Here is a 10,813-nt window from a genome sequence, read left to right as displayed (position 1 = left end):
TTAGTTCACAGAAGTTTCTTACTACCCACCTTCTGAAGTCTGATTCTGTCATTTCATCACACTTGTTCTCCATCCAATCTTGTTCCCTTGCTGGTGAGGAGTTGTGATCCCTTGTAGGAGGAGAGGTGTTCTGGCTTCCGGTGTTTTCATCCTTTTTGTGCACGTTTCTTCCCATCTTTATGGATTCATCCACCTGTCATCTTTGTAGTTGCTGCCTTTCAGATTGGGTCTCTGAGTGGACATTCTGTTTGTTGATGATGAGGTTATTTCTGTTTCTTGGTTTTCCTTCTGACAGTCTGGTCCCTCTGCTGTAGGTCTGCTGAGGTCCACTCCAGGCCCTGATTGCCTGGGGATCACCTGCAGCAGCTGCTGAACAGTAAGGGTTGTTACCAGTTTTCTTCTTCTGCTATCTTTATCCCAGAACGATACCCGCCATGTGACAATCTGATCTCTCCTTTTTGAGGTGGCTCTTTGGATATACAGGGGTCAGGGAGCTGGTTGAGGAGATGGTCTCTTCTTTATAGGAGCTCAAATGCTGAGCTGTGAGCTCCATTGTTCATTCAGAGCTGCTGGGCAGTTATGTTTAAGTCTGCTGCAGTAGAACTCATATACCGCTTTTTGTTCCCGGGTGCTCTGTCCCAGGAATTTAGGGCTTTATGAGTTTCTGTTATGCTGCTGCCTTCTTTTTTTTTCCTTCAGAGCTGCCCTGCCCAGCAAGGAGGCAGCCTAGTCAGTGTCTGCCTGTAGAGGCTTTGCTGAGCTGCTGTGGGCTCCGCCCAGCTGCCGAGTGAACTTCCCTGCAGTCCTGTTTATATGGGTATAGTTAGAACTGCCTCGCAATGGTGGCCCGCCTCTGTTAAGGCGGAACCTCTCTGCAGTGGTGGGTTGCCTTGGCAACTGTGGGCTGCCTCAGCATTGGCTGACTACCTCAGTAGTGGTGGGCTGCCTCGGTAACGGCATATTCCCCTTCCCCACAGAGCTGGGCCGTCCCAGGTTCAGCTGTGCTTGCTGTGAAACTCTCAATCCAGAGAGTTTCTGATTGCTGTTCTTTTGTGGGGGTGGGACCAGCTTAGCCTGATCACCTGGCTCCCTGCCTCAGAGCCTTTTTTTTTTTTTTAAGTTGGTGTTACAGTCGCCTGTTGAAGAGGCCCTGGGGTCTGTGTGTTTTCCCCTGCGGCACTGAGGTTTGTGGCACTTTTTTTGCCCTGGAATCTACTGTCCTGGTTCCCTGCTCAGTCCCCTTTTTAAACAGATGAACAGGCGACTTCCTGTGGCTCCAATCACCAGCCAAAAGGGCACCCAAACCGGTGTATTTTGTACGGAGAACCGCTGCTCCGGGGCGCCGACAAAGCCGCCGCATGGGGCAAAGCAGCGGCGCCAGCCGGTACAGCCATGCTGGCGACCCGTGGATCTCCTCCGCCTGGGAATTGCCTAGTCTGTGGGCAATAAAAATGTGGTGTTCACTCATCCTCTGCGCTTTCACTGGGAGCTGCAATCCTGAGCTGTTCCTAAAAGGCCATCTTGGATCGATCCCCTAGAATCTATGTTTTTAACAAATTATCCCTGCCCCCACAGCCCATGATTCTGATGCAGTGAGTTCATGGGCCTGTATTTTGTAGCTACTGTGGTATACCATGTTGCTGAATTTAGATTTTTCTCCTACGACAAGAAATGTTAAATCAGGGTAGGGTAAGCATTTTAGAAAGTTGTATTTGGCAATAACATGGAGTATAGACTGGAGGAATGAGAGACTGTGGCAGGGAAATCACTTAGTATGTAACTATAATGCTTCAGGCAAAAGATGACAAATGCCTAGGAGGAGAAGATAAATTGGAGAGACACTAACTGAGAGAGATGATAGAAAAATAGTAATTGCCAGAAGCCAGGTGCTTTGAGGGGAACACGAAAGAAGGAGAAACAACTTGTAGGTGAAAGGGGGAAGTTGGTGTATAAGGAAAAATTTATAAAGGTAGAAATTGAGGTATGTAGTTGGTGTTAATTATGGGATATTAATTATTATTATGGTGATATGTCTGTGATTATTATTAGAGGGGACCTGTGAACCAGAGAGATAGATTATAGTTTGAATCAGATGTTGACTATCTCTGCTGAAGGATGTCTTTCTGTTTGATAGTAATCCTTTCTAGTCCCATGTGTCTTCTAAGGCAGTACCAACTCATCCCAGTCTCTGAGAGGAGAATATTTTCTATGGATGTAGACAAGACAACTTCATTCCCAAGGCAGTACCATTTTCTAGCTTTGCCACTATTAAAATTTTTCCACCTGCCTAATCGCACTCATTAGCCTAAAGTCGCTCTTTCTGAAGAAACTTCTGTATATTCAGTAAAAAATTCTTCCCTTTGTCTCTGCCTGGTCTTCCCCACTGTCCTTTTCTTTACCCTTCCTTCTCTTCCTCTTTCCATGTTCCTCTCAGTCGGTTTCTGAAACCTGGCCCCTGCCCCCTCATGATGAAGCAAGGCTGGCGACTTAATTCAAGAAAAATAATTGGTTAGACTCTATTTTGAGTTTCAGCTTGGCCTCTGAGCCAGCAAGAACAGTGGGTACTGATAGTTTATTTCTGCACACCTCCTTCCTCTCTCCTAAGGGAACAAAGAAAAGCAATTTCGACAGAGACTCCAGAAGGTGGCCTGTGGACTTTGGCACCCTTGAGAAGCTGAGAGGAGTGGAGGTGGGGGATGTGTTGAATCTCTAAATCTAAGTAATTGAGGCCCAAGGATCTTGGAATTTTTGCTAGAGGCTAAAGATGACTTTAGTTCTATTTGGTTGTTTAGATTCACTGAAGGGAAATCTGATGTCTGAGGAATGAGAAGGAATAAAATAGCAAACTTGTCCATGCACTGTTGACTCTGGGCCTCCTTGGTGTAGGCCGGCAAAGGTCGAGAGCAGCTGGCTGGCTTTTAGCTCTGGCCAGTGGCATTTGCTTTGGCCATTGTGGGGAAAGAGCACTTTGTGGAAAGCCAGGCTTTCCAGCTAAGGGCCTATTTTCATCCTGAGTCTGTTGAGTTCAGCTTGAAGGCTGGGTCCAGCATCAACAGAGGCCATGGAAAATGGGACTGGATACCTGGCAGTCAGAACTGTGGGCTTTGTCTTTCTGACCAGGACATTCATCCCTGAGCCTATGAAAGTGGGAATGATGGAGCCAGGGACTGTATGGTATTAGTGCCAGAAAGAGCAATATGCTCTTTGTGTGGTCATTGTAGCCCAAGCCTGGCTGGGATACATCACTGGACCTCACTTCTTCACAGCCTACTTAGTATAGAAAGGTGAATTTGTAACAAGAGCAGAACAGCTTCCAAAGTGCCTGAGGTTCCCTAAGTGTGGGCCTCCCCACACTGAGAGACCACTAAATCATTGGATAAATATCCTTCCCAACTAGCCATATTCCATAGGAACACAGAAAAGTCTCAGTTATAGTCCTTTTCCTCTGGGGTCTGAAGGTTTTTCTGGGGAAACAGGCCATTTTCACAAACAGATACTTCCAGTATGAGGAAGGGTATAGTTAGGACCCTTCCTAATATGAGTGGTACAATGAAGTGCTCAAGGAGTTCGGAGGAGGGCAAGAGTGCTGGGGGAGGTATGGTTGAGATGAGTCCTAAAAATGAGTAGGAATCAGAGAAAGATATGACAAGATGCTCTTCTGACATCTTTTATGCCTTATAAAGTAGAAATCCTTTGAAATTGACCCAACATACATATTTCATTTATGGTAGAAGCCTGGCCTCCAATCAGATGTTCAGATTAGGGTAGCTGTATTGAGATGGTTTTGAACCTGAGTGACCAGAATGACACAAACTTCTCAAACCAGTGCAACTTATGTAGAGCCATGATAAAACTAGAATGATATCTGGAAGTATGAATCATCGTCTTCAGATCTGCTTTTACCCTGTCAATTGACCTTATCCCAACCTGAAACTCAATAGTAGCTCTTCTCTTGCTTTTAGGATGGCCAAGAAAATGTATTTTGTGCTTAAGGCCTTTCACAGTCTAACCAAAACCTTTACTTCCAGCTGTTCTTTGTTCTTAGAGACTCCCCCCTCTCCACACAAGCTAAATCTCTTCCTTATCCCTTGGAATCCATGGGAAATGACTTGAAATTATTAAAGGCCTTGGAGGACCTTGGCCAAGTCTCCTTCCTCCCTTTGAGAATTTGGGATTCTCTGTGAGGTCTCTTAACTCTCTTTCATATCTACTATCCCCATTACATTCTTACTTAAGCAGAGTCCTGTTGAAAACTATTTTATTGCTATTTTATTGCTTTAAATCTGCAGTCAGCAAACTCACTCTCGAAAGGGCCACATAGTAAAATACTTTGGGCTTTGAGAGCCATACTCTCTACTACCACTCAACTACTGCTACTTAACTCTGCTGTGGTAGCAAGAAAGCAGCCATAGATAATATGTAAATGAATGAGCATGACTGTGTTCCAACAAAACACAGCTGAGAATTACTGCAGAGGCCTTTGTGGGACTATGGTTTGACCCAACCATCAGGGCAGAGTAAAGAGCAAATGAAGCAATATATATAAATACCCTTTATTAAATATAAAAACAGGATTTGATTGTGTGTTACAGAACGCCATATTCTTGTTTACTCTCCTATAAGGAATATAAATTTGCTTTAAAAAATTTCAACTTCTTTTTGCTCCCCTCTCTTCCACAGTGGTTTGGTCCTACTTCTTAGAAAAGTATCCCTTTTCCATCAATCCTCCACAGTGGTCTAACCCTGTCTTACAGACTACTAGACCCTTTACAATATTACTCTTCCTTCTTCTTTTCCATCCCTCTCCCAAAGTGGTTTGATGGCACCTTAGAGAAAAGCATCCCCATTCAGCTCCCTATGCATCTCAGTGGTTTGTTCCCTTCTGGACAGCATCAGCATCTTTCCTTCTCCTGTCTCATGCCAGTGACTAGATCCTGCGTCATTGAGAGTCAGTTTATTTTAGCCCCTCCCCCAGGGTCCACAGTCGTTTGATCCTACTTCTTGGACTATTACATCTTTTCTCATCCCCCCTCCAGCCCCCAGCACCACACCACCACAAATGGTATGGTCCTTAGCATCAGGTCCTTTTTGTCCCCCTACTGGTCTTCTAAGCAGATTGAAGCAGCTTCATCTCATTCCTGATTCATCCTGATCCCCTCAGTGACTTGCTTCTGCATTAGTAATGTAAAACTGGCCCAAATGGGTTTAAAATGGTCAGAGGTTGATCATGATCCGTTCAAATCTTTTTTGGCAAGAAACATCAGTTCTGGTCAGTTCAAATCTATTTTGACCATTTTAAACCAGTTTTGCAGATCTCAAGCGTGTGGTCAGTAAACTCAGGAAGATGGCTGAAGACTATGCTGATTCAAGCTAAAGCAAGGAATCAGATACTTAACAGAAGTTGAAACTGAGCTGAGAACCAGGATAGAAAACAAATAAAATAAGTAGACAGGAAAATACAGGGGCCAGGGATGGTTGAGGCTAGTTGCACTTAAAGTTGGGCTCTCATTTTTTAGAGGTTAGAGGTCATTTTGAAGAGGTAATACAGAGTTTTGGGCTTTGCCTTGGTTTGTCTGAGAAGCAGTATGTGACTTCACAGCATTCAGTAGCCTTGTCTGACTGAAGCTGAGACTAGGTTGTATGTGGCCCCAGTGATTCATGGCTCTGCATGTCAGCCCCTGAAGGCTTTCTTTGTGTCTGATCTTAGGCCAAAGTTAATAGAATGCCAAACTGGGAATGACAATTTTCCTATCCTTTTAACTGTGGAAGGTCATAATGCTTTGTAGCTGTTTAGGGATGCTATTTAGGGTAGAAGGAGGGATTGGTAAATCTTGAAGAAAAGAGCTAATTATAATAGGTAAGGCATGAAGTAAATGAGTCAGCTAATTAGAATTGAGCTGAGGCGTATACCTTGTGATTTTTTAGGCTTAGAACGGGATCTAATCTCTCATCTGCAAGACTGGCTATTTCCTTGTTGTTTGTGGGCTGAGGTAGAAATTGGCTCATGTTATCTGAATTTCTCCCATGTGGTTGCCTTTCTGTCCTTTGTTGGGACTGCAATGTGAAGGGTAAGGGCTGACAAACATGGAGAATGAAGAATGAATTTTCATAGATTGCAGCATTTCTAATTTGTGCAAAATCACTTCAGTGGGACACTGGACAGGCCGGATGCTTTGATAATGACTGACATAATGCTGCAAGATTGAAGGAGGAATTAAAGCTCTGTTTGGTGCAATATGTGTCAACATTTTTTCTGCAGATGGATGAGGCTCTATGGCTATATAACTGTAAGGTTAAAAAGAATGGTTTCTTAGCATGACATAGAAACTTAGTTGCCTGGAAAAGAAACTTACTCTGTGAGAGAACTTGGCTTAGGCACCTGTGAGTTGAAAGATGTCTTTTAGGAAGATGGCTTCATTTAGCCACTGCATGTTTCTTGACAGTGAAGATGTCAGCCATTTTAATGAAGGCAGTTGAGTGGCAGTTTCAAGTGCTGAGGTAGAAAACAAAGCAGAAGATTTGGAGTGAGATAAGCCAGGCTTTGACTCCAGGTTCTACTATTTGCTAATGTGGACTTTGAGCAAATTATCTAACCTCACAGAGACTTGCTTTCCTTACCTGTAAAATAAAGTTAATATTATCTGTCCTAAAACGTAAAAAGCTTAGCATTTCATGCCTTTTGGTCCAAAGTAGCTGTTATTTAACTTTTTTTGATCAGACTAGATTGTGTGACAGATAATTTTTGTATATGTGCGGAGGAATAATACATATTTAAGTTTGATGAAGATAATTTAAATTTTTCAGCAGTGTTCCCCTCAAATGAAGCTACTTAGCTGTTCTGAGGAGCCAAGGAAAAAGCACTCATTCAAGTATTTTATAAACCACAAAGCACCATACAGATGTGGGAAATTTTTATTTTTATAATAATATGTTGATTATCATTAACATGTCACTTTAAAAAGCCATAGCATACAATATTTTCCAATGTTACGGACTCATAGATCTCTCTGGTTCCAGATTCAGTTCTTGTCTTACTTCAGCCTCCATTTTTGGCCACTGGAAGTCCTAAGATGTGGCGTGCAACACAGTGACCCAAGATGGAGGTTGGGAAGTGGGGATATCATGATATGAGTGTGAACAGAGAGATATAGGTATGAACAGCGTGGAGTATCACAATCTGTCCTGCATCCATAACACATCTTGGAATTATCTTATTGAAAGGCAAATCTGGACTACCCTACCTGGATTCTGTTACCATTACTGAAAATAGTAGGATAAGGTAAAGTTGCAACAGGAAGGGCAATGATGTGGGCATTCAAGAATATGGAGGTCTTGATTCTGCTACTCATAGATGGGGGGAATGGGAGTCAGACAATACAGTAGAGCTTCAGCTTGAAAAAATTAAATTTTAATATATTTGTGGCTATAATTCCCCTCAGGGGCTGTGTTCTCTACTCAGATTTGTGGGCTGGGAAATGTGGTCTTTTTTGATATGGTCGTTTAACAAATAGAGGCAGGGAGGTAATTATTACAGTGTACTTACATTGCAGAAAGTAACATGACAGAAATTTTTATTTTTATGACACCCTGGTGAACAAGATGGAGGAAACACAAGCTGGAATATTATTCCTTTAGTTGGAGTCTGAACGTTTTTTAAAGTACTACTTATTTTGAGCACCTATTACATTTCAGGCATCATGCTAAGTACTTTAGATGTATTAATCATTTAATCCTCATAACAGCACTAGGAACTGTATATTATTAGTTCCAAGATACAGATGAAGAAACCATTTACAAAAGGTGCTAATTGTTGATTTTATGTTTCCCCGGGGTAGGAATTCTTAAAAAGTACAAGAGATGAGGGCATATTCTCAGAGAGATTTATCAGAATCACTTGGATAAAGGTTTTTCCAAACTGCCTAGGCTTTTCCCCTCATTTTAGTTTTCCTCTAAGGAGTCCTGCCCCTCCTTGGGTATCTAGTGTTTTGTGAACTATTGTGATTAATGTAAATTGATGGTGGAAAGGGCTTTTAGGTATACTGAGGTAGGAGAAAATTGTGCTTCACTACTGCAAAGATAAGTCCTTGGTGGTGGGTTGTAGGGCTCTGTACCTGACTCCATCTTTGTTTCAACATTTTATTTAATGCCTTGGATGGAGATGCAAGAGCAGTATACTCATCAAGTGTTAAGAGACAGCTGTAAAGAGAGGGTGTGTGTGTATATATATATATATATATACCCACACGCATAAAATAAAAGAAAATTTTATTTGTAAGGTTTGACTCCAAGAGACATAATTAAGATTATTGGGTGAAAGTTACAGCAGAGCTGATTGAATATGAAATGGGTTGTGTTAGAAGGGACTGAGTTCCCTTTCACAAGAAGCATTTAAACAGATGCTGGCTGACTACATGTTATGACTTTAAGTTTGCTGCAGAAACCCAAATGCAGCCTGAATTGTTAAGTTCAGCAGATTAAGAATGACCACGAATGGCATTTCTTCAGTTTTGTTTGTTTGTTTGTTTGTTTGTTTTTAAGATCTTGCTCTGTTGCCCAGGCTTCAGTAGTGGTGTAATTATACCTCAGCGCAGCCTTGAACTCCTGGGCTCAAGCTACCATCCTGCCTCAGCCTCCTGAGTAGGTGGGACTACAAGAGCATGCCACCGCACCTGGCCAAATGCTCTTTGGTTGATACGGGGGTGATGATCAAAAAATGTATAGGGTATACCTTGATAACAACTAGTGAATCCAAGGAAACACTGGTGTGGCCCATTAAAGAATGTCATTGTAGGAAAACTTTTATTAAGTACCTAGAATATGCCTGAGACTCTTACACACATTATTTCATAATTGTTGCAACAATCAGGTGAATTATGTTTTATTAGTCTTTCTTTTGCAGATGAGAAAACTGAGACTCAGAGAGATTAAGTGACTTGCCCAAGGTCATGCAGCCAGAAAGTGACTTTGGGAGGCACATATCAGAACCCTCTGTGGGGAAATATGTCATAGAATTTCCACTTTTACCTGATTACTTCTCCAGTTGAATAAAGAGCTGGTATTGCCAGAGGTGAGTCAGGGCTGTGTGGACAAGTGTGTCATGCTGGGCTGGGTGCCTGGAGTAGATGAGAATATCATGAAGATATATGATCAGCCTTTAGTCCAGTGGGTCCTGGAAGATGGTGTTGGAATGCAGCTGAGCTATTACACAGGCTGAATGGCATGACAATTTATTCATACTGTCTTCCATAGAGTCTCGTAATGGCACAGCTGTAAGAGAATGTAGAGATCTTTTTTAAATATCAGGGAAAATGTGATCCAGAGAGTGGAAGGGACTTCTCCAACTTCTTCCACTTAATAATTTTGCCCCTGATTTTCCAGGGATTTATTTTTTAAAATGTAATCTAGAAAATTTAGGATTCAAGCTTCTTAGAGCAGCTTTGTTTTTCAGGACAGATCAATTCCCCAGTGAAACTTGTTACTCTGTTTCAGAGCTAGAAGTGATATATGTAATGTTCGGTTTTTTTCTCCCTAATATTATAAAAGCCAGGATAATAAAAATGGAAAGAGCATAAGCTTCAGAGTCAGACAGATTGGGTTTACTTTCTTTACTGGGACCTAGGGGAAATTCTTTAACTTTGTTGAGCTTCGGGTTCTTCATTTGTGAAAATGGGAATAATAGTTGGATTTCAGTCAAGTAGAGTTTGAGGTTCCTGTGGGAAATCCACTTGTAGAGATCTAGGGAAGGCTGATCCCATTTGGATACACAGATTTGAGAATCAATGGCCAAGGAGGAAGTATATAAAACTGTGAGCATTGATGACATAATAGTTGTACATATTTATGGGGTACATGTGATGTTTTTATATAAGCATTTGATATGTAATGATCAAATCAGGATAATTGGGGAATCCTTATCCTCAAGAATTTATTATTTCTTTGTGTTAGGAACATTCCAATTTCACTGTTTTAGTTATTTCAAAATATACAATAAATTATTGTTAACCATAGTCACCCTATTGTACTACTGAACACTAGAGCTTATTCCTTCTGTACTGTATTTTTGTACCCATTAACCAACCCCTCTTTATCCCCCAACTTCCCACTACCCTTCCCAGCCTCTGGTAACCATTATTCTACTCTGTATCTCCAAGAGTTCTTTCTTTTAGCTTCCACATATGAGTGAGAACATGCAATATTTGTGTTTCTGTGTATGGCTTAAATAAGGTGTCTTTAAACAGAAACACACATAAACAAAGGTTGTGTTTTGATGGGTTGATGAAAATGTGACCAGAGGCTCACAGTAGCCTAACTGTGTATTTCTCCAGGAACAGTGATTCAAAATTCATTAATACAGTGTTTGTAGTGGCTTTACAAAACATAGCAACTGTGAATAATAAGAAATAACTGCATATAATAATTATTATCTAATATGCTAATTATATCAAAATAATGTTATTGGTAAGAAAAACTGGAAGATCTCAATAAAAATGGGTGAAGGAGATGTATAGGTAATTAATAGAACAGGAAAAACAAACCATGTATATTGACATTATTGAAAAACTCTTGTCTGGGCGTGGTGTCTCATGCCTGTAACTTAAGCACTTTGGGAGGCCAATCAGGGGTGTGAGACCAGGCTGGAAACGTGGCAGAACCCCGTCTCCACTAAAAATAAAAAAATTAGTCAGGAGTGATGTTGGGCCTCTTTAATCCAGCTGCTCAGAAGGTTGAGGCAGGCAGAATCCGGGAGGCGGGGGTTGCAGTGAGCCGTGATCATGTCATTGCACTCCAGCCTGGGTGACAAAGTGAAACTCCA

This window comes from Cebus imitator, unplaced genomic scaffold (assembly GCF_001604975.1).
Source record: "Cebus imitator isolate Cc_AM_T3 unplaced genomic scaffold, Cebus_imitator-1.0 Scaffold663, whole genome shotgun sequence".
Taxonomy (NCBI): Eukaryota; Metazoa; Chordata; class Mammalia; order Primates; family Cebidae; genus Cebus; species Cebus imitator.
This window is presented reverse-complemented; position numbering follows the sequence as displayed.